At 40.5% G+C, this 22347-nt stretch overlaps 1 non-coding gene across 1 annotated transcript; it reads left to right on the top strand.

Moving 5' to 3' along the window:
- Positions 1 to 5916: 5916 nt before the first annotated feature.
- Positions 5917 to 6023, top strand: LOC127739826 (small nucleolar RNA R71). Its single transcript, XR_008000568.1, has one exon. It is a non-coding gene; the product is annotated as a small nucleolar RNA R71 (small nucleolar RNA).
- Positions 6024 to 22347: the final 16324 nt, after the last annotated feature.

Genomic DNA, 22347 nt, shown 5'->3' with positions numbered 1-22347 from the left:
TTGTTGACTAAGTCAACCCAAAGATTTCGAAATTTATGAGAGAAATAAGGGAAACATATTTTTTTATTTTTTGAAGGAAATAGAAAAACCACAAAATGACTCAACACATAAATATTTTGGATTAAAACAAATGATGCATGCAAGAACACTATGAATGTAAAGATGAACACCAAGAACACTTTGAAGATCATGATGAACATCAAGAACTTATTTTTGAAAAATTTTCAAGAAAAGAAAAACATGCAAGACACCAAACTTAGAGATTTTTCATGTTTAGACACTATGAATGCAAAAATGCATATAAAAAACAACAAAAGACACAAAACAAGAAAATATGAAGATCAAACAAGAAGACTTGTCAAGAACAACTTGAAGAGCATGAAGAATGCAATGCATGAATTTTTGAAAATTTTTTTTTTGAGAAAAATAAAAATATGCAACTAACACCAAACTTAAAAATTGACTCTAGACTCAAACAAGAAACATAAAATATTTTTGGTTTTATGGTTTTATGAATTTTTTGTATTTTTTTTTTCGAAAATAAACATAAAAAGCTTAAACATAAAATAAAATTACCCAATCTAAGCAACAAGATAAACCGTCAGTTGTCCAAACTCGAACAATCCCTGGCAACGGCGCCAAAAACTTGGTGCACAAAAATTGTGATCTCAATGGCGCCAACAACTTGGTACGTACAATTGCAATCTCAACTCTTTTTCACAACTTCGCACAACTAACCAGCAAGTGCACTAGGTCGTCCAAGTAATAAACCTTACGTGAGTAAGGGTCGATCCCACGGAGATTGTCGGCTTGAAGCAAGCTATGGTCATCTTGTAAATCTCAATCAGACGGATTCAAATGGTTATAGAGTTTTGATAATTAAAAGATAAATAAAACATAAAATAAAGATAGAGATACTTATGTAATTCATTGGTGGGAATTTCATATAAGCGTGTGGAGATGCGTTATCCCTTCTGAATCTCTGCTTTTCTACTGCCTTCATCGAATCACATAAAAACACAAACTCATAGTAAAGTCCAGAAATGTGAATTTTGCTTAAAAACTAATAAAAATATACTAAAAAGTAGCTAGATCCTACTAAAATCTATATAAAAACAATGCCAAAAAGCGTATAAATTATCCGCTCATCACAACACCAGAATTAAATTGTTGCTTGTCCCCAAGCAACTAAAAACAAAATAGGATAAAAAGAAGAGAATATACAATGAATCCCACAGTATCAATGAAACTTAGTCCTAATTAGATGAGCGGGGCTTGTAGCTTTTTGTTTCTGAACAGTTTTGGCTTATCACCTTCTCCTTCGAAATTCAGAATGCTTGGCAGCTATAGGAACTCAGAATTTTAGATAGTGTTATTGATTCTGCTAGTTCAGTACATTGATTCTTCAACACAGCTACTTTATGAGCCTTGGCCGTGACCCTAAGCACTTTGTTTTCCAGTATTACCACCGGATACATAAATGCCACAGACACATAACTGGGTGAACCTTTTCAGATTGTGACTCAGCTTTTCTAAAGTCCCCAGTTAGAGGTGTCCAGAGTTCTTAAGCACACTCTTTTGATTTGGATCACGACTTTAACCACTCAGTCTCAAGCTTTTCACTTGGACCTGCATGCCGCAAGCACATGTTAGGGACAGCTTGATGTAGCCGCTTAGGCCTGTATTTTATTTCCTTGGGCCCTCCTATCCATTAATGCTCAAATCCTTGGATCCTTTTTACCCTTGCCTTTTAGTTTAAAGGGCTACTGGCTTTTTCTACTTGCTTTTTTTTCTTTTTTCATTCTCTCTTTTTTTTCGCCAAATTATTTTTTTTTATTTTTTTACTGCTTTTTCTTGCTTCAAAAATTAATTTCATGATTTTTCAGATTATCAATAACATTTTTCTTTGTTCATCATTCTTTCAAGAGCCAACAACTTTAACATTCATAAACAACAAGATAAAAAATATACACTGTTCAAGCATTCATTCAGAGAACAAAAAGTATTGCCACCACATCAAAATAATTAAACTAGTTTCAAGATAAAATTTGATATCCAAGTACTTCTTGTTCTTTTGTAATTAAGCACATTTTTTCATTTAAGAGAAGTGAAGGATTCATAGAGTTATTCATATCTTAAAGACATAGACACTAGACACTAATGATCATGTAGTGAAGACACAAACATAAATAGAACCTACAGCATAAAGCCGAAAACAGAAATATAAATAGACAAGGAGATTAAGAAATGAGTCCACCTTAGTGAGGGTGGCATCTTCCTCTTCTTGAAGAACCAATGGTGCTCTTGAGCTCCTCTATGTCTCTTCCTTGCATTATTGCTCCTCTCTCATAGCTCTTTGATCTTCTCTAATCTCATGGAGAATAATGGAGTGCTCTTGGTGTTCCACCCTTAATTGGTCCATGTTGTAACTCAAGCTTTCCAAAGAAGTGTTGAGTTGCTCCCAATAATTGTGTGGAGGAAATTGCATCCCTTGAGGCATCTCAGGGATTTCTTGATGAGGGACTTCCTCATGCTCTTGTTGAGTGCCATGAATGGGCTCTCTAGTTTGCTCCATCCTCTTCTTAGCAAAGGTGACATATGAGATGAGGAAAGGCTAATCTTACCAAAGGTGAGGACTTGTCAGCCACCTTGTAGAGTTCTAGAGGTATGATTTCATGAACTTCTACTTCCTCTCCAATCATGATACTATGGATCATGATGGCCCGATCCACAGTTACCTCAGATCAGTTGCTAGTGGAAATGATAGAGCGTTGGATAAACTCCAACCATCCTCTAGCCATAGGCTTAAGATTCGGTCTTCTCAATTGAACCGGGTTGCCTCTTAAGTCTCTTTTCTATTGAGCTCCTTCTACACATATGTCCATGAGGACTTGGTCCAACCTTTGATCAAAGTTGACCCTTCTAGTGTAGGAGCGTGCGTTTTCTTCCATCATTGGCAAGCTGAACGCTAGCTTCACATTTTCTGGACTGAAATCTAAGTATTTCTCCCGGACCATTGTAAGCCAATTCTTTGGTTTTGCATTCATACTTTGATCATGGTTCCTAGTGATCCATGCATTTGCATAGAACTCTTGAACCATTATGATTCGGACTTATTGAATGGGGTTGGCAAGAACTTCCCAACCTCTTTTTCAGATCTTTTGTCAGATCTCTGGATATTCGCCCTTTTTGAGCCTAAAAGGGACCTCAGGGATTACCTTCTTCTTGGCCACAACTTCATAGAAGTGGTCTTGATGGACCTTTGAGATGAATCTCTCCATCTTCTATGACTCAGAGGTGGAGGCAGTTTCCTTTCCTTTCCTCTTTCTATAGGTTTCTCTGGCCTTAGGTGCCATAAATGGATATGGAAAAACAAAAAGCAATGCTTTTACCACACCAAACTTAAAATATTTGCTCGTCCCTGAGCAAAAAAAGAAAGTAAGAAGTGGAAGAAGAAGAAAATAGAGGAGATGGAGGGTGTATAGGGTCAGCCAAGGGTAGAAGAAGGTGGTTGTGATGTGTGAAAATGAAGGAGTGAAGGGGGTATTTATAGGGAAAAGGAGGGGAAGTGGCTGAAAGGTTTGCGTGGGTTTGGGCGGGAAATGGTTTTGAATTTTGAAGGTGGCTGGGGGTTTTTGGTGAAGAGTTAAGGAAGTGATTGGTGAAGGGTATTTGGGGAAGAGATATGGAGGTGATTGGTGAATGATATTTAGGGAAGAGTGTTGTAGAAAGGTGTGAAGAGGAAAGAGAGTGAGTTAAGGTTGGTGGGGATCCTATGGGGTCCACAGATCCTGAGGGGTCAAGAAATTCTCATCCCTACTCCAATTGGGCGTTCGAAACGCCTTAGAGTGCAATTTTGGCATTTAAACGCCAGTTTGCTGCCCTGTTCCGGAGTTTAAACGCCAGCTTTCCTTCCTATTTTGGTGTCTAAACGCCAGTTTGTTGCCCTGTTTTGGTGTTTAAACGCCAGTCTGGTGCCATATTCTGGCGTTTAAACGCCCAGAAAGGTGCCAGATTGGGCGTTTAAACGCCCATTTTGCTGCTGGCGTTTAAACGCCAGTAAGTCCTTCCTCCATGGTGTGTTATTTTCAATGCTGCTTTTGATTTTTTTTCTTTATTTTTGTAATTGTCTTTGTGACTTCACATGATCATCAACCTAAATGGAAACAAAATAATATAGATTAAAATAAAATTGGATTTCCTCCCAATAAGCGCTTCTTTAATGTCAATAGCTTGACAGTGAGCTCTCAAGGAGCCTCACAAATGAATAGAGTATGGTTGAGATCTCTCAACACCAAACTTAGAGTTTGGTTGTGGCCTCCCAATACCAAACTTAGAGTTTGAATGTGGGGGATCTTTTTGACTCTGAATTGGGAGAAGCTCTTCATGCTTACTCTTCATGGTTATAGATGGAGAACCTTGAGTCTTTACTACAAGGCATTATTCATTCACATGAAGGATCAACTCTCCTCTGTCAACATCAATCACAGCTCTTGCTGTGGCTAGGAAGGGTCTTCCAAGGATGATGGATTCATCCTCATCCTTCTTAGTGTCTAGGATTATGAAATCAGTAGGGAAGTAAAGGCCTTCAACCTTCACTAGCACGTCCTTTACTAGTCCATAAGCATTTTTCATAGATTTATCTTCCATCTTCAATGAGAATTTGGCAGCCTATACCTCATAGATTCCCAGTTTCTCCATTACAGAGAGTGGCATCATGTTTATCCCTGACCCCAGGTCACACAGAGCTTTTTCAAAGGTCATGGTGCCTATGGTACAGGGTATTAAGAATTCACCAGGATCCTATTTCTTTTGAGGTAAATTTTGCTGAACTAATGTATTCAGTTCATTGGTGAGCAAGGGAGGCTCTTCCTCCCAAGTCTCATTACCAAATAGCTTGGCATTTAGCTTCATGATTGCTCCTAAATATTGGGTAACTTGCCCTTCAACAATGTCTTTATCCTCTTCAGAAGATGAATAGTCATCAAAGCTCATGAATGGTAAAAGGAGGTTCAAGGGAATCTCTATGGTCTCTGTATGAGACACAGATTTCTTTGGTTCCTCATTAGGGGATTCCGTACTGACCATTGGATGTCCCCTGAGGTCTTTCTCATTGGGATTCACGTCCTCCTCCTCCTCTAGGGTTTCGGCCATGTTGATTATATCAATGGCCTTGCACTCTCCTTTGGGATTCTCTTCTATATTGCTTGGGAGAGTGCTAGGAGGAGTTTCAGTAACCCTTTTCCTCAGCTGGCCCACTTGTGCCTCCAAATTTCTAATGGAGGATCTTGTTTCAGTCATGAAACTAAGAGTGGCCTTAGATAGATCAGAGACTATGTTTGCTAAGCTAGAAGGATTCTGCTCAAAATACTCTGTCTGTTGCTGAGATGATGATGGGAAAGGTTTGCTATTGCTAAACCAGTTTCTTCCACCATTGTTATTATTGAAGCCTTGCTTCTGTTGATCCTTCCATGAAAAATTTGGATGATTTTTCCATGAAGGATTATAGGTGTTGCCGAAGGTTTCACCCATGTAATTCACCTCTGCCATTGTAAGGTTCTCAGGATCATAAGCTTCTTCTTCAGAAGTTGCTTATTTAGTACTGTTGGATGCATTTTGCAATCCATTCAGACTCTGAGAGATCATATTGACTTATTGGGTCAATATTTTGTTCTGAGCCAATATGGCATTCAGAGCATCAATTTCAAAAACTCCTCTCTTTTGAGGCGTCCCATTACTCACAGGATTCCTCTCAGAAGTATACATGAACTGGTTATTTGCAACCATTTCAATAAGTTCCTGAGCTTCTGCAGGCATTTTTTTTAGGTGAATAGATCCACCTGCAGAGTGGTCTAGTGACATCTTGGAAAATTCAGACAGACCATCATAGAATATATCTATTGTGGTCCATTTTGAAAGCATGTCGAAGGACACTTTTTGGTTAGTTGCTTGTATCTTTCCCAAGCTTCATAGAGGGACTCACCATCTTTTTGTCTAAAGGTCTGAACATTCGCTCTAAGCTTGCTCAGCTTTTGAGGAGGAAAGAACATGGCTAAGAAAGTCGTGACCAGCTGATGACCTGAATTCACTACCCCTTTTAAAAATTAGTGAATTAGTTCTTTTGGCAAGCGCACCAAAATTATCGCCAAGTAATAACCCACAGTAGAGTGGGATCGTATCCATAGAGATTGGCAAATCCAAGCAGGTTTAATTGATTGATGAATTAGTCAAGCGGATCAATAAGATTGTGAAGTGCAGAATTGTAAATGACATGAATTTAAATAACTAGAATATAAAGAAATGCAATAAAGTGCAGAAATGGAAATTGCAGAATGTAAAATGCTGAATCATAAATGACTTGAATGCAAATGGGACTGGGGAATTGCTGAATGTAAAATTAAACTATAAAGAAATTGATAGATAAGAATGGGGGAATTCATTGAGATTGGGAGATGTTGTCTCTTTGGATCAAATCTAGCTTATATCTTCTTCAATCATGCAACTCATTGACCTCTTGGCAATCATGATTGATTGAGCCTCAATCCCTTGGTGACTCAATCTCCCAGATCTTGATCAATAGCCAATTTCTTGGTCTAATTGCTCATGAAGAGAGATATGCTTGGTCCCTGATTGTACCACACACCCTCATAGGTCCAGGTATATGGGGGATTATATGTCACGTATCCCATCACCAAAACCCAGATTCTACTCAAGTGTGAGAAGGGATTTCAGGCATAGTTTCATGTTTCCTTTCCCAAGGTTCCCATGAAACCCAATTGCATTCAATCTCTTTCCCAAGATAATTGAACACTAAGCATTAAGAACGAAATTCCTTCTAGCAAATCAAGAGAAGATGAAGAGAAGAAGAATTTCACTATAATCAATCCATCAAGTACAATAGAGCTCCCTCTCTCAATGAGAGGGAAGTTAGCTACTCATAGCTTGAAAAGTACTCAAAAGTGGTGTGTAAAAGTGGATCTAGACTAACTGCTTAACCCCCCCTTCAGTATTCCTTGGGGGTATTTATACCACTCCTAGTAAAATTAAAAGAATTACAAAAGTGAAAAAGGGAAAATTACATTTTGGAGGGAAAGAAAACACTCAATAAGCGTGACTCCTTAGCTGGCGTGTGGCTGGCGCATCACCAGCGTGTCACGTGCCCTTCAAAATAGCTTGGCGTGCCACGCTCAATCCTTCAAGTGCCACGCTCGTCCCTTTATCAACCTTAGCATGCCACACCTGTGAACTCAAGTGGCACGCTATAGTGGAATTCTTGTGTTGGCGTGCCACGCCTTCGAGCTCAAGTGGCACGCCCTTTCCTTTTTTCCACTTTTCTTTGCCTCTAGAAACTTGAACTAACGTGGCACGCCCAGGGTCTGGCGTGTCACGCCCCTTTGTGAGTGAGTGGTTCCTCTGTTTGGCGTGCCACGCCACAAACTCAAGTGGCACTCCCCAATGCTTCTCTAGCCTCTGAATAAAACTGGCGTGCCACGCCTGGTTGCTCAAGTGGCACGCCTAAGTGAAGAATAGTGAATGGCGTGCCACGCCTTCAATACCAAGTGGCACGCCCCATGTAATTGGCCTCTTCCACCCTTTCTGGAAACTTATACCAGCGTGCCACGCCCATGATCTTGTCTTGCTCTAGTAATTGGCGTGCCACGCCTCGACCTTCAAGTGGCACGCCTAAGTGACATGCTCGGATTGGCATGCCGCGCCTTCGACACCAAGTGACACGCCCAGTCCTTGCGCATATTATCTTGTGCATTGGCATGCCACGCCTGGTTGCTCAAGTGGCACGCCTAAGTGAGATTGAGAGGTTGGCGTGCCACGCCTTCGACTTCGAGTGGCACGCCAGTCTTCAATTGCCTTCAGCCCCTTCTCTGGATCATTGTACCAGTGTGCCACGCCATGTTACTCAAGTGGCACGCCCATGTATTTGTGCACTCTTCAAGCTTGGCGTGCCACGCCTGGGTCTTCAAGTGGCACGCCAAAGTGACTTTTGGAGCTGGCGTGCCACGCCTTCGACACCAAGTGGCACGCCATAGTGGAGGTTCTTCGTGAGATGGTGAGTTGGTGTGCCACACCTTCGACTTCAAGTGGCACACCCATAGTAGTTGATGGGTCAGGCGTGCCCCGCCCAACTTGGCGTGCCACGCCCCTTTTGTGTCCTCCATCTTGCTTTCTGGAATTTTGTACTAGCGTGCCACGCCCAGTCCCTGGTGTGCCACGCCCACATGCATGCTTGGATCTCCCTTTTGGAATTTAGTACTTGCGTGTCATGCTTAGCTCCTGGCATGCCAGTGCATTTTTGTGGCATTTGCCCCTAAGTGGCACGCCAGTTTCACACGCCCAGCTTCTTGTTTGTCTGCTTCTTATTGTTGATGCCTTTTTCACCTGAAATTCAGCACAACTTATCTCAAAGTAGTGTACCATAATATTCACCAACTAATGCATGAATTGTACTAATCAAATGAGATTTGTGCTCTTTTATGGTCTTCTTTATGCAAGAAAGAAGGGTAGATGATGCAAGTCATCACAACACCAAACTTAAGCTTTGCTTGTCCCTAGCAAATCAATGTGAGTAACTTTTATATATTGAGGCCTTGGCTTCGAATGATTGCAATATAACTAAGAGTAAAGCTAAGTGTCTAACACATGTATGAATGCTTTAATGGTCATGGAAAGCTCTTGGATCCTTGAGGGTTCCCTCAGGTATAGGCTTTAGGGGTCCTTTCTATTGATTGTCACCTTGAGGTAGTAAAGGTTGTTTTGATTTCTTGATCACGACTCTAAGTGTTTTGTCTCAAGAAAACCTTTTAATTAGGCTTTCAACTAGCACTCCCAAACCAATTGATTTTAGGGTACTGGGTGTTGAGACACCCTTAAGAATTTACTTGCCCAGGTCTCTTCTTGACACATCTTCACCACAAGCATCTACTAGGATCATTAATTCTTTTTTTTTGAGCTTTTTAATGTTTCTTTTTTCTATCCAAGTAGTTGATGCTCAGAGCCTTGGGTCTTTATTACTTACTACCTCTTGGTTCTATGGATATTTCAAGGAACACCCCTTAGTCTTCCCTTTGTTATACCTTCTAGGACTAATTGCTCTCCATGACTCATTTTCTTTTTAGTTCATCCAAGGTCCTACACTTAGTTTCTTGTTTCATAGTTTGTTTGATGATCCCTCTTGGCCTTGGTCTCTCTTATTGTTTTTGCACAACTCACAGTAACTCTTATGGAGACAAGTTCTACTTTTATTTAAGTTGTAATGAAGACTTGAAATACATGGCATTTTCTTTCTTGTAAAAAAAAACTCATAAAGACTTCAAACAGGAATTGAAACTAAGCATCAAACATAAACTATCCTAGCATGATTATTCAAGAAGTAAATAAAGCAAAAGCTTAAACAAAATTCAGAAATTGGAAAGTGTCAATCATGGGACTCAACAACCTTGAGCAGCTTCATCTTTAGTTCATTGGCCCCTTCCCTTTGTCCTTCTTCTTGGGAGGGGATGAGCCACCTTTATTAGGCTTGGAGGAACCTTCTTTTGCTTTGGTATCCTTGGGCTTGGGCTTCCAGAATCCTAGCCTCCTCATGTAGGATTTCACATTCTCCTTGTGTTGGTATGCTATTTCTTCTTGTCTTAAGCTGAGTTCCTCTAATTTCTGCATATAAGTGGGGTAATTGGGGTTCATGTTAACCACTGCATTGCACAGGTAGCTCAACTTTGTTTGTGCATAGCCATCATATTCCCCTCTGGCCATAGTCTTTGCTTTATAAAGGTGTCTGAATACAGCAAGGCTCCCCATTTGTTGTAGTTGTCGTTCCAGAATCATTCCTAAGCTGCCTTGCATCTCTTTCCAATTAATCTGTTCTTGCTATTCCTTGAGGTTCTCAAAGCCCCCTTGGAGTTGTTGAATGTTTTGGTTGGCTTAGCTCCATTATTGTTGCTGAGCCTCATTGAATTGGTTGACATCTTCCCTCAAGTGGTGTAAATCTCCCTTCATTTGGTGTACATCTCCTTACAATTGCTCCCGATTGAATCCCTCTGGAAATTGTTGATATTGGTAGTGTGGTGGTAGTTGAAGTGCTAGGAAGTGAGGTTACTCTTCTGCCTCCCCCTCTTCTTGTTGTTGTTGTGGTTCATGAGCATGAGCTCTTCGTTTTCTAGCCCTGTTGAATGGGTGGACAGCCACTACTTTGGCCATCTTTTTGGTAGTTATGAACTTGTCTTGCTTCACAAGCACCTCGTCAATGATCTTTTCAACTCCAGCCTCATCACATAGCCTCTGTATAATGCTGGGGAAAGCCAACCTTGTGTTGTCACTAGTGCTTTTCAGTACTTTGTTGATGTTGTTAGCAATCATCTCCCCCACGTTGATGTTTTCTTCTTTCATGATACTGTAGATGAGCACAGCTTTCTCCTTGGTCACCTCTGAAATGTTGGATGTGGGGATTAGGGACCTCCTCACAAATTCTAGACACCCTCTAGGTTGGGGGCTCAAATCTCTTCTCCTCAATTGGTTGGGTATCCTATCCTTGTCATTTATCCACTGCACATTCATCACACAGGGTCTTGTTGCTTCATTCTCTCTTCATAGCTCTGAGTGGAGCTTGTCCTCTTCACCATTAGCATTCTTTCTATGCTAGAGGGACTGTAGTCAATGGATTTCGCCCTCACATAGCTAATGTAGCCATATTGTTGCCCTGGTTGAGGTACTGCATTGGCATAAAACTCCCTCACCAAGCTCTCTACCACTTTCCTTGGTGGGTTGCATAGAAGTGACCAACCCTTCTGTTTAATCTCAATGTTGATTTCAATGTGCTCATTCCTCCCTAGTTGAAACCTAACTTCTGGAATGATTTCCCTCTCACTCACCCAACCATAAAATTGATTTTGGTTGAATACGGAGAGGAACTTGTAGGTATTAAAAGAGCTTGAGGATCCAGAGGTTGGTTCTTTGGGTTTTTTTTTCTTTGAGGCTGAGCTTTTTGGTGGTGCCATTAGGTTGGGAGAGTGTGAAAAAAATGGGGGAGGGGGTTGAAAGAAAAAGAAGGAAAAACAAGGTTTTGCTCCAACACCAAACTTAGGACTTGGTTGTCCCAATCAAGAAAAAGAAGAAAGTAAGGGATAGAAAAAGATGAAAGGAGAAGCGAAGGTGATTGGTGTAGGGGTTATTGAAGTGGGAGGGGAGATGGGGAGTGAAGCTTTTATAATGGGTGAATGATGTGGTTCGAAGGTGGGAAATAAAAGAGATTGAATGTTTTCCCACTTTGGGAAGTAGCGCCTAGTGTGAGAAGAGGCGCCAACTCTTTTCTCACAGTGTCTTCTACGTGTGTTGAGTTCCAAAGTGCAAGTACACTTTGACTTTCTTGTTTTGTGAGTTGTTTACCATGTGGGCCCCATCTTCTCTCCTGAAATTGAAACTGAACCCATTAGTGATGATAAAATAACCCCTTCACATTCCTTCTCATCAAGAATAAATTGGGTTGCAACTGATGGGTGCCTCTTGGGACACCAAACTTAATTCTTTGGCATCTTAATAAATTGGTTTCATCATTGTGTATTTAATGTGTTCATAAGAGTGGAATAACATCAAACTTTTTATTTTTTTTTTATTCCAACTCCTATGAACTTATTAAATCATGTTTATGTTCTTACCCAAAGCATTAAGTGATTTCAAATTGGGTGACTTGGGCTGCTATGTGATCGTTGGTGGTGGCCACACCAAACTTAATCTCTGGGCTTACTCTTCAAACTCAAACTATTAATTGTTTGTAAGCCTAGATTAAGTGGGTAAGAGGCCACACCAAACTTAGCACTTTAGCTAGTTCTCAGCCCATTCACTCATCATTAGTTATGCATTCATCAAGTTGCAACTCCCAGATAGAAAGAAATAAACGAGTGTAAAAAGGATCTAACTATCAAAGCTAATATCAAACTTCCTAATCTACAATTGCAACTAATCCTAATTACTGAAAATTAAACTATCAACATAATTTAAACTACTTCTAAGAAAAGCAATTAAATCAAAAAAGGATAAAGTGTTGGGGTGCCTCCCAACTAGCGCTTCTTTATTATCATTAGCTTGACATTCTTTCATCTTTAGCTGAGCTTGTAGCTCACTCTCGACTCCTCTATGGAGCCTCTCAAGTAGTGTTTGAGTCTATGGCCATTGACAGAAAAAGTTCTTTGAGTATTGTCTTCCATGAGCTCTACATGACCACAGGGAAACACTTTGAGTATGGTGAAAGGTTCTGACCCTCGAGACTTAAGTTTTCGAGGGAAGAACTTGAGTCTTGAGTTGTAGAGTAACACCTTCCGTCCTTCAGTGAACTCCCTTCTTGCTATCTTTTGGTCATGCCACCTTTTTGTGTTCTCTTTGTAGATTTTTGCATTCTCATATGCTTGATTTCTAAACTCTTCCAGTTCATTGAGTTACATCAATCTCTTTTCTCCAATAGCTTACTCATCGAAATTCAGTAGTTTTAGAGCCCAGAAGGCTCTATGCTCTAGTTCAACTGGCATGTGGCAAGCCTTGCCAAATACTAGTTTGTATGGTGACATCCCAATGGGGGTCTTGAAAGCTGTCCTGTAGGCCCATAGTGCATCGTCTAGCTTCCAAGACCAATCCTTTACTAAGCTTCCAACAGTTTTTTCAAGTATTCGTTTTAGCTCTCTGTTGGAGATCTCAGCTTGCCCATTGGTCTGTGGGTGGTATGGAGTTTCCACTTTGTGTTTGACTCCATATCTAAGAAGGAGTGCTTCCAGTTGTTTGTTATAGAAGTGTAACCCTCCATCACTAATGAGAGCTCTGGGAACTCCAAATTTGCTGAAGATGTTCCTTCTCAAGAAGCTTATCACATCCTTGTTGTCATTTGTTGCAGTAGCTATGGCCTCTACCTATCTTGAAACATAATCAACAGCCACTAATATGTAGCTATTTGAGTAAGAGGTTGGGAAGGGTCCCATGAAATATATTCCCCATACATCAAATAGTTCCAGCTCTATTATGTATTGCTGTGGCATCTCATTCCTCTTGTTTAGATTTCCAGCTCTTTGACATTCATCACACCTTGACACCATTTCCTTGGCATCCTTAAATACTGTTGGCCAGGAAAATCCGGCTTGGAGCACTTTTGCTGCTGTCCTTTCTCCACTGAAGTGACCTCTATATGCTGATCTATGGCACTGCCATAATACTTTCTACCCTTCTTCATGGGATATACACCTTCTCAGGACACCATCAGTACACTTTTTGAACAAATAGGGGTCATCCCAGATATAGTTCTGGCATCCTTGATTAGCTTCCTCCTCATGTGCTTATTGATGTTGGTTGGTAGCTCCCCAATGGCCTTGAAATTAGCTATGTCTGCCAACCAAGGGGCTACTCGAATCATCATCAATTGTTCAACAGGGAAGCTTTCATTTACTGCTACTTGCTATATTTCTTCTTCTTGTGGGATCCTTGAGAGGTGGTCAGCTACCTTGTTCTCTGCTCCACTCCTATCTTTAATCTCAATATAAAATTTTTGGAGTAGTAAGATCCACCTTATTAGTATGGGCTTAGATTCTTGTTTGGTAAGCAAGTACTTGAGTGCTGCATGATCAGTGAACACAATTACTTTTGAGCCAATAAGATATGATCTAAACTTATCAAAAGCAAAAACTATGGCTAAATGTTCTTTCTCTGTGGTGGTATACTTCCTTTGATTCTCATTAAGGACCTTGCTAGCATAGTAAATAACATGTACTAGCTTGTCTTTCCTCTATCCTAGGACAACACCAACAACAAAATCAGATGCATCACACATTAGCTCAAAGGGAAGATCCCAGCTTGGTGGTGCTATGATAGGTGCAGAGGAAAGTTTCTTTTTGTGTTCATCAAAGGATACCATACATTCTCTATCAAAATCAAAAGGAATATTTGAGACAAGTAGATTGCTAAGGGGTTTTGCAATCTTTGAAAAATCTTTAATAAACCTCCTATAGAACCCAGCATGTCCCAAAAAGCTTCTGATTGCTTTGACATTGCAAGGTGGAGGTAATTTTTCAATTACTTCCACTTTTGCTCTGTCTACTTCTATGCCATCTCTTGAAATCTTGTGACCAAGAACCACCCCTTCAGTTACCATAAAATGGCACTTCTCCCAGTTTAAAACAAGGTTGGTTTCTTCACACCTTTTTAGCACAAGAAAAAGATGGTATAGGCAATCAGAATATGAGTCCCCAAACACAGAAAGTCGTCCATAAATACTTCTATGAACTTCTCAATTATATCTGAAAAAATGGAGAGCATGCACCTTTGGAATGTTGCAGGTGCATTGCACAATCCAAAGGGCATTCTCCTATAAGCAAATACACCATATGGACAAGTAAATGAAGTTTTTTCCTGATCCTTGGGGTCTACAACAATTTGGTTGTAGCCCGAGTACCCGTCCAGGAAACAATAATACTCATGTCTTGCCAATCTTTCAAACATTTGATCCATGAAGGGTAGGGGAAAGTGATCCTTTCGGGTGGCTTCATTAAGTTTCCGGTAGTCAATGCACATACGCCATCCAGTCACCGTCCTTGTGGCTATCAGTCCATTCTTCTCATTTGCCACAACAGTGATCCCTCCCTTCTTCTACTTGCACTGGGCTTACCCAAGGGCTGTCTGAGATGGGGTAGATCACCCCTGCTTGTCACAATTTTAACACTTCTTTCTGAACCACTTCATTCATAGTTGGGTTAAAGCCTCCTTTGTTGCTGTCTTGAGGGATTGGCATCCTCTTCAAGTAAGATTTTATGCATGTACATTGAAGGACTAATCCCCTTTAAATCTGAGAGTGTCCAGCCTGTGGCATTCTTGTGTTGTCTCAGCACTTGGACAAGTTCCTTTTTTTGTTCCTTACTCAGACTTGAATTTATGATTACTGGGTAAGTATTGTTAGCACCCAGATATGCATACTTCAAGCTGGGTGGTAAAGCTTTCAGCTCTAGTTTTGGTGACTCTGCATCTTTGTTGTCTGTGGTAGTTGGCATGATTGAGTTCCTCATGGTTGCTTGTGGTAGTTTTCCATCTGGTGCTTGCGCCAACTCAATATTTTCTTCACATTATTCTTCTCCCATGACTTCTTGAACTATCTGTTCCATGGTGTCTACCAGCATGCATTCTCCTATGGGTTCCTTGGGGTAACTCATTGCTTTAAAGACGTTGAAGACCATTTTCTCTTCATGCAATCTCAAGACTAGTTCCCCTTCCTAGGATAATTGACGTGTTGGCCTCTTTTTCCATGTCTAGCACAACGAAATCAGCAGGGAAGATGAATTCTCCTACTTTCACTAGCAAGTCTTCCACCACCCCATGTGGAAACTTAAATGTTCTGTCAGCCAATTGGAGTGCTATTCTTGTTGGCTTGGCTCCCTCAATCTTCATCCTTCTCATCATACTTAGGGACATAAGATTTATGTTAGCTCCCAAATCACACAAAGCTTTCTCAATAGTGATGTCCCCTATGATGCAGGAGATTTGAAAACTCCCTAGGTCCTTCAGCTTTTGAGGCAACTTCTTCTATATGATGGAGCTGCACTCCTCAGTCAATACTATGGTTTCTTTTGCCTTACAGTTCCTCTTTTTAGTTATAAGCTCCATCAAGAACTTGGCATAGAGTGGCATTTATTCTAATGCCTCAGCAAATGGTATGTTGATTTGGAGCCTCTTAAAGATCTCTAGGAACTTGGAGAACTGGCCATCCTTCCTATCTTTTCTCAGACTTTGCGGGTATGGTGACTTTGGCACATAGGGCTTCAAAACTGGTTTTGGTGGAGGTGAAGCTGGAATCTCCCCTTCATCCTCATTCCCATGTTTTGGTGCAACCCCTTCATGATTATCTTTGCTTGGGGTTCCTTTCTCTACAACCTTCCCACTTCTTAGAGTTATGGCTTTGCATTCCCCTCTTGGGTTAGCCATATCGCTAGGAAATGTGTGTGTAGAAAGTGGGATTTTCTTGGATAAAATCCCCACTTGTGCTTCCAACTTTGAGATTGCTTCACCTTGATTTTTCAGATTTGACCTGTATTCCTCTTGATTAGCATCTATCCTTCTGTCAGTTTATGCTTGTCTATCTATGAGGGAGGAGACTGCCCCTGAAATCTGGGATGATAGTTGTGCTATTTCAGCCTCCATCCTCTCAAAGTTGCTATTGATTTCGCATGGTTGCATAGTTGAGGATGGTGCATCCTCATTGAGGTTGTTGTGTATGGGTTGGTTGTTATGATATGATGTGTTTTGTGAGTTATGGTAGGGTCTATGGTTCCCTGTTTGATGGTTGGGGTTGTGGTTGGGATGCTGATTTGATGGATAAGGCTTGTTGTGGTTTTGTTGATTTCCCCACCCAAAGTTTAGGTGGTTCTTCCAACCTAGGTCGTATGTCTTAGAATGTGGGTCATATGGTATTCTGGATGAATTGTGCACATAATTAGCTTGTTCCCAGTCACCTTCAGATTCTGATGCATTACCTTCTTGTTGAGGAGTTTGGTCTTGAATGACTGAGGCTTGGTTGACCTCCATCCTTTTGGTTAAGACTACTATTTGAGCTGCAATTGCCTTGTTCTGAGCTAAGAAAGCATCTACAGAGTTGAGTTCTAGCACTCCCTTCTTCTGAGTCCTTTCTGAGGCATAGAAATACTCATTTTCAGCTACAATCTCAATGACATCTATGGCCTCTTCAATGGTTTTCTTTTTGCTGAGTGAGCCTCCTGAAGAATGATCCACTGCCTTCTTTGCTTCATAGGATAGTCTCTTATAAAAGATATGTAGTTTTACCAACTTATTGAACATTTCCAGTGGGCATCTTCTTGTCAGATCTTTGAATCTCTCCCAGGCCTCATAGAGTGTTTCTCCATCTTGTTATCTGAAAGTTTGCACCTCAGCTCTTAGCCTATTGATTCTTTGTGGGGGGTAAAATCTCGCAAGGAATCTGTTCACAACCTCCTCCCATGTAGTTAGGCTATCCTTGGGGAATGATTCCAACCACTTTGCTGCCTTATCTCTGAGTGAGAAAGGGAAGAAGAGTAGTTTGTAGATGTCTGGGTGTACCCCGTTGGACTTTACAGTATCACATATCCTCAAGAATGTGCTGAGATGTTGATTAGGATCTTTTTGGGTACTTCCTACATATGAGCAATTATTTTGAACAAGTGTATTGAGCTGAGGCTTCAGCTCAAAATTATTGTCATGAATTGTTGGCTTTAGGATACTGCTGTCACAATTTCCTAGATTTTGGGTTGATGTAGGAGCCTAAGACTCTCCTTTCTTGCCTATCATGATTGACTGGGCCTCCCCTGGCATGGTTATGAACATTTTCTCCCTATTCTCCTCCATGTTTGTTTCAAAATACTTTTCATCTTCCTCAGCACCAATGACTCTCTTCCCTCTTGCTTCCCTCCTTAATCTAAGGAAGGTCGTCTCAGGTTCAGAATCAAAGGAAGTTGAAGCTCTGCTTTTCCTACCTGTCATACAACCAATCAAGGTAAAAAGCAAGAAAGTAACATAAAACTTGATGACCCGAAATTCACTACTCACATATAATGAATCTGTTCTTTGGCACGTGCACCAAATTATCGTCAAGTAATAACCCACAATGGAGTGGGATCGTATCCACAGAGATTAATTGGATAAAGCAAGCAATAGTTGATTAATTATCCTAGTTAAAGGATTAAATTTTGAGTGATAAGCAATAAGAAAATGTAAATAATATGAAAATAAAGGAAAGCAATAAAGTGTAAGAAAGTAAATGGCAAGGAAAGTAAAGTACAAGAAAGTAAAGTGCTAGAAATGTAAAGTGCAGAAAATGTAAACAACCATAAAGTAAATAAAAGAAAGAAAGATAAAATAAGCATTGGGATCAAGAGATATTGTATTCTCTAGATTAATTGATTTTATCTCATCTTCAATCATGCAACTCATTGACCTCTTGGCAATCATGATTGATTGAGCCCCAATTTTTTGGTGACTCAATCTCTCAAATCTTGATCAATAGCCAATTCCTTGGTCTAATTGCTCATGAGAAGAGATGAAGAATGGTCCTTGATTATACCACACATCATCATAGGTCCAAGTAGAGGTAGGATTATATGTCACGTATCCAAACACCAAAACCCAGATTCTACTCAAGTGTGAGAAGGAATTTCAAGCATGGTTTCATGTTTCCTTTCCCAAGATTCCCATAAAATCCAAATACATTCAATCTCTTTTCCAAGATAATTGAATGCTATAATGAAGAACGAAATCCTTTCTAGTAAATCAAAGAGAGATGAATAAAAGAAGAATAATAAAAGCAATTAATCCATTGAAAAACAATATAGCTCTCTTTCCCAATGGAAAGAGTTAGTAATTCATAACTAAAATTATTTACAAAGTAAGAAAGAAAAGAGGAGAAATTGATGGTGAATGGAGATGATCCTAAGACTTCCCCCAATCCAGCATGAGTAACTCTAAGAAACTAAGGCCCTTATATAGGCTCTCCTAAATTACAAACTTAAATGAAATTAAAAGCAAATTACAATGAAATGAAAATAAACTATTCTAGACTCTTCTTGTGGCCTTGATTGATTGATAAGTGTGGCTTGAATGAGACTTGGAGTGGGCTTGATTGAAGGTTAAGAGCTGCAGGGAGAATGACCCACTTTGATTTTGCCCTTTGGAGTATGACCCACTTTGCAACGTTGAAAGTATGGAGTTAGTTGGGCCTCAAAATGAATGTACACTATGCAGTATTATATATTTTTGGAAAGCCCTGGATGTTAGCTTTCCAACGCCTTTAGAATCAACTCATTTGGATCTTTGTTGCTCAAGTTATGCTCATTTGAAAGTGGATAGGTCAGTCTGTCAGGTAGCCCGGCGTGCCACGCCCACTCTCTGGCGTGCCACGCCCATATATTATGAAACTGGCGTGCCACGCCCACTCTTTGGCATGCCACGCCTTAAATGGTGCTCTCTGGCCATTAGAACTGGCGTGCCACGCCCAGAACCCCAAGTGGCACGCCCATTATGAAAATAAAGCTGGCGTGCCACGCCTTCGATATAAAGTGGCACGCCAAGTTTTGCAACACTGAATTAATGGCCTTTTTCACCTCTGGTTTTAACGTTCACCCTAGAGTGTTATATATTGTTGGAAATCTCTTGATGTCAGCTTTCTAACGCCACCAAGATCATATCATTTGGACCTCTACAACTCATGTTATGTCCCTTTGAAGAAGAAGAGGTCAGACTGGTAACTCTGTAGTGACGTCTTTTGCTTTCTGTGCTTTCGGGGTCAATATCTTCATCAATTCTAGTGTCTATCATAAAGTGTTATATATGGTTGGAAAGCACTGGATGTCTACTTTCCAATGGCACTAGAATCACCCCATTTGAAGTTGTGTAACTCAAGATATTTTCATTTAAATGAGAGGAGGTCAGGCTGGCATATGCCCCGGCATGCCACGCCCACTTCTTGGCGTGCCACGCCCATAGTGGGGCTCAAAATCACTCCTCTGGAACTTAAGCCTGGCGTGCCACATCCAAAATACCAAGTGACATGCCCTCTTTGACATCTTGGCTTCACAAACTTGGCGTGCCACGCCCATAGCACCAAGTGGCACGCCCTCTTTGAGACTTGGCTTCACAACTTGGCGTGCCACGCCCAGAGCTCCAAGTGGAACGCCCATGTGAAATTCTTCAACCTTCTTTGCTGGAATGTTGTCTTCGCGTGCCACGCCCATAGCTTCAAGTGGCATGCCCAGCTTCATATGTTATTTTCATCTCTTTTTGTTGCTCTTTTCACCTGAAATTCAACACAAACCCATTTCAAAGCAATGTACCATAATATATATCATTTAGTTCATGAAATTGCATTGATAAATGAGATTATGCTCTTTTTATGGTTCTTTTAGATAAGAAAAAGGGTACATGATGCGCATTCATCAAGTACGAACCCAGCAACAAGGTCGAGTTTTTGCTATGACTGCTAATGATGCTATGCAATCAGACGCCCTGATCTAAGGTCAATGTTATGTCAAGAATCGATTTCTAACTATACTGTATGACTTGGGTGCATCACATTCCTTTATTTCTTTAACTGTTGCTCGTGAGTTGGGACTAGATTTTCTGAGTTGAACTTTGATCTAATTGTCCATACACCTGCATCCCAAAATGATTTGACCAGTTTAGTGTGCCTGCAAGTACCATTAACTATTAGAAACAGGACTTTTATACATGATCTAATCTGTTTGTCTCTATATGGTTTAGAAGTTATTCTAGGATTAGATTGGTTATCTAAGTATCATGTTTTCCTTTATTGCTATGAGAGAACTACTGTTATTCCATCTGATAGTTTAGATATTAAACCATTTCTGTCTCATACTTTATATATGAATTCCGTAAGAGTTACCTTAGATGGGAGTGATTGTGAGGGGTACGTCCTATTAGCAGCTAGCTTGAATGACAGTGAACTATGTTTAGAACGAATCCGAGTGGTGAAGGAATTTCTTGATGTTTTCTCGGATGACATACCTGAGTTTCCCCCTCAGTAAGAGATAGAGTTCAGCATTAATCCAGTACCTAGAATTGGACCAATATCTATAGCACCGTACTGGATGTCACCATTGGAACATGCAGAGTTGAAGAAGTAGTTGGATGAGCTATTTGGAAAGAAATTTATTCGTCCCAGTGCATCACCTTGGGGAGCTCCAGTATTGCTAGTAAAGAAGAAGAATGGTGGAATGAGACTTTGCGTAGATTACCGACAGCTAAACAAAGTCACTATCAAGAACAAGTATCCACTTCCACGGATAGATGATTTGATGGATCAGTTGAAAGGTGCAACTGTGTTCTCAAAGATTGATTTGCGATTGGGCTATCACCAGAATCGAGTGAAAGAGTCAGATATACCGAAGACTGCATTTAGAACTCGATATGGTCACTATGAGTATACGATTATGTCGTTTGGACTAACTAATGCTCCTGCGATTTTCATGGATTACATGAATTGTATTTTCTGTCTATACATTGATCAGTTCCTAGTAGTTTTCATATACGATATTCTCACCTATTCGAAGATAGGAAGAGAGCATGAGGAGCACCTAAGGACTGTATTGCAGATACTGAGGAGTCGAAAGTTATATGCTAAACTATCAAAGTGCAAACTCTGGACAGAAAAGGTGGCATTTTTGGGACATGTTATATCACAGGGAGGAATTACAGTGGATCCTTCAAAAATTGAAGCAGTAGTGTAATGGGAACCACCTACGACCATTACAGAAGTTCAGAGTTTTCTCAGACTTGCTAGATATTACCGGAGGTTCATCAAAGGGTTTTCACAGATAGCCTTACCTTTGACTTACCTTACACAAAAGGAAGTTCTGTTTGTCTGGACGGCTGAGTGTGTTAGAAGTTTCAAGATGCTTAAGGAAAAGTTAACAACTGCACCTGTATTAGTACTACCCGACCCGCAGAAATCTTTTGAATTATACTGTGATGCCTCTCATAAAGTACTTGGGTGTGTTCTGATGCAAGACAAAAATGTGGTGGCTTATGCTTCCCGACAGCTAAGACCTCATGAACGAAATTATCCGACGCATGACTTGGAGTTAGCTATAGTGGTGTTTGCTCTGAAGATCTGGAGGCACTATTTGTATGACGCTCAATTAGAAGTTTTCTCCGACCACAAAAGTTTAAAGTATATCTTTGACCAGAAAGATCTTAATATGTGAGGTGAAGGTGGATGGAATTTTTGAAGGACTATGATTTTAAGTTAATTTATCACCCAAGGAAAGCGAATGTGGTGGCAGACGCCTTGAGCAGGAAGAATTTGAGTATCTCTTGGATGATAATAAAGGAAGAAAAGTTACTCGCGAAATTTGAGGACCTTAAGTTGGCTATGACTGAGACATCAAGTGGAGTCCATTTGGCCCAATTGCATATAACACCAGATTTTAAGATTAGTATTCAGCAAGCACAAGCACAGGATTTAGAAATGATGACGGTACTGAGACAAATGAAAGCAGAGGAACCAGAAGCTGTAAGACAAGATCGTAGCGGTCTATGGAGGTACAAAAATAGGATTTGTGTGCCTCTCTCTGGAGATTTGCGACGAAGGATTCTTACAGAAGCCCATCAAACTAGATTTTTTATGCATCCTGGAGTGACAAAGATGTATCAAGATTTGAAACAAATGTTCTGGTGGCCGGGCTTAAAGAAAGAGGTAGCTAACTAAGTCTCAAAATGTTTAACCTGCCAGAAGGTGAAGGTGGAACATCAAAAATCGTCAGGAACCCTACAACCCTTAGAAAATACCACAAATGAAATGGGAGCAGATCA

This window comes from Arachis duranensis, chromosome 6, assembly GCF_000817695.3.
Source record: "Arachis duranensis cultivar V14167 chromosome 6, aradu.V14167.gnm2.J7QH, whole genome shotgun sequence".
NCBI classification, from domain to species: Eukaryota; Viridiplantae; Streptophyta; class Magnoliopsida; order Fabales; family Fabaceae; genus Arachis; species Arachis duranensis.
This window is presented reverse-complemented; position numbering and strand designations above follow the sequence as displayed.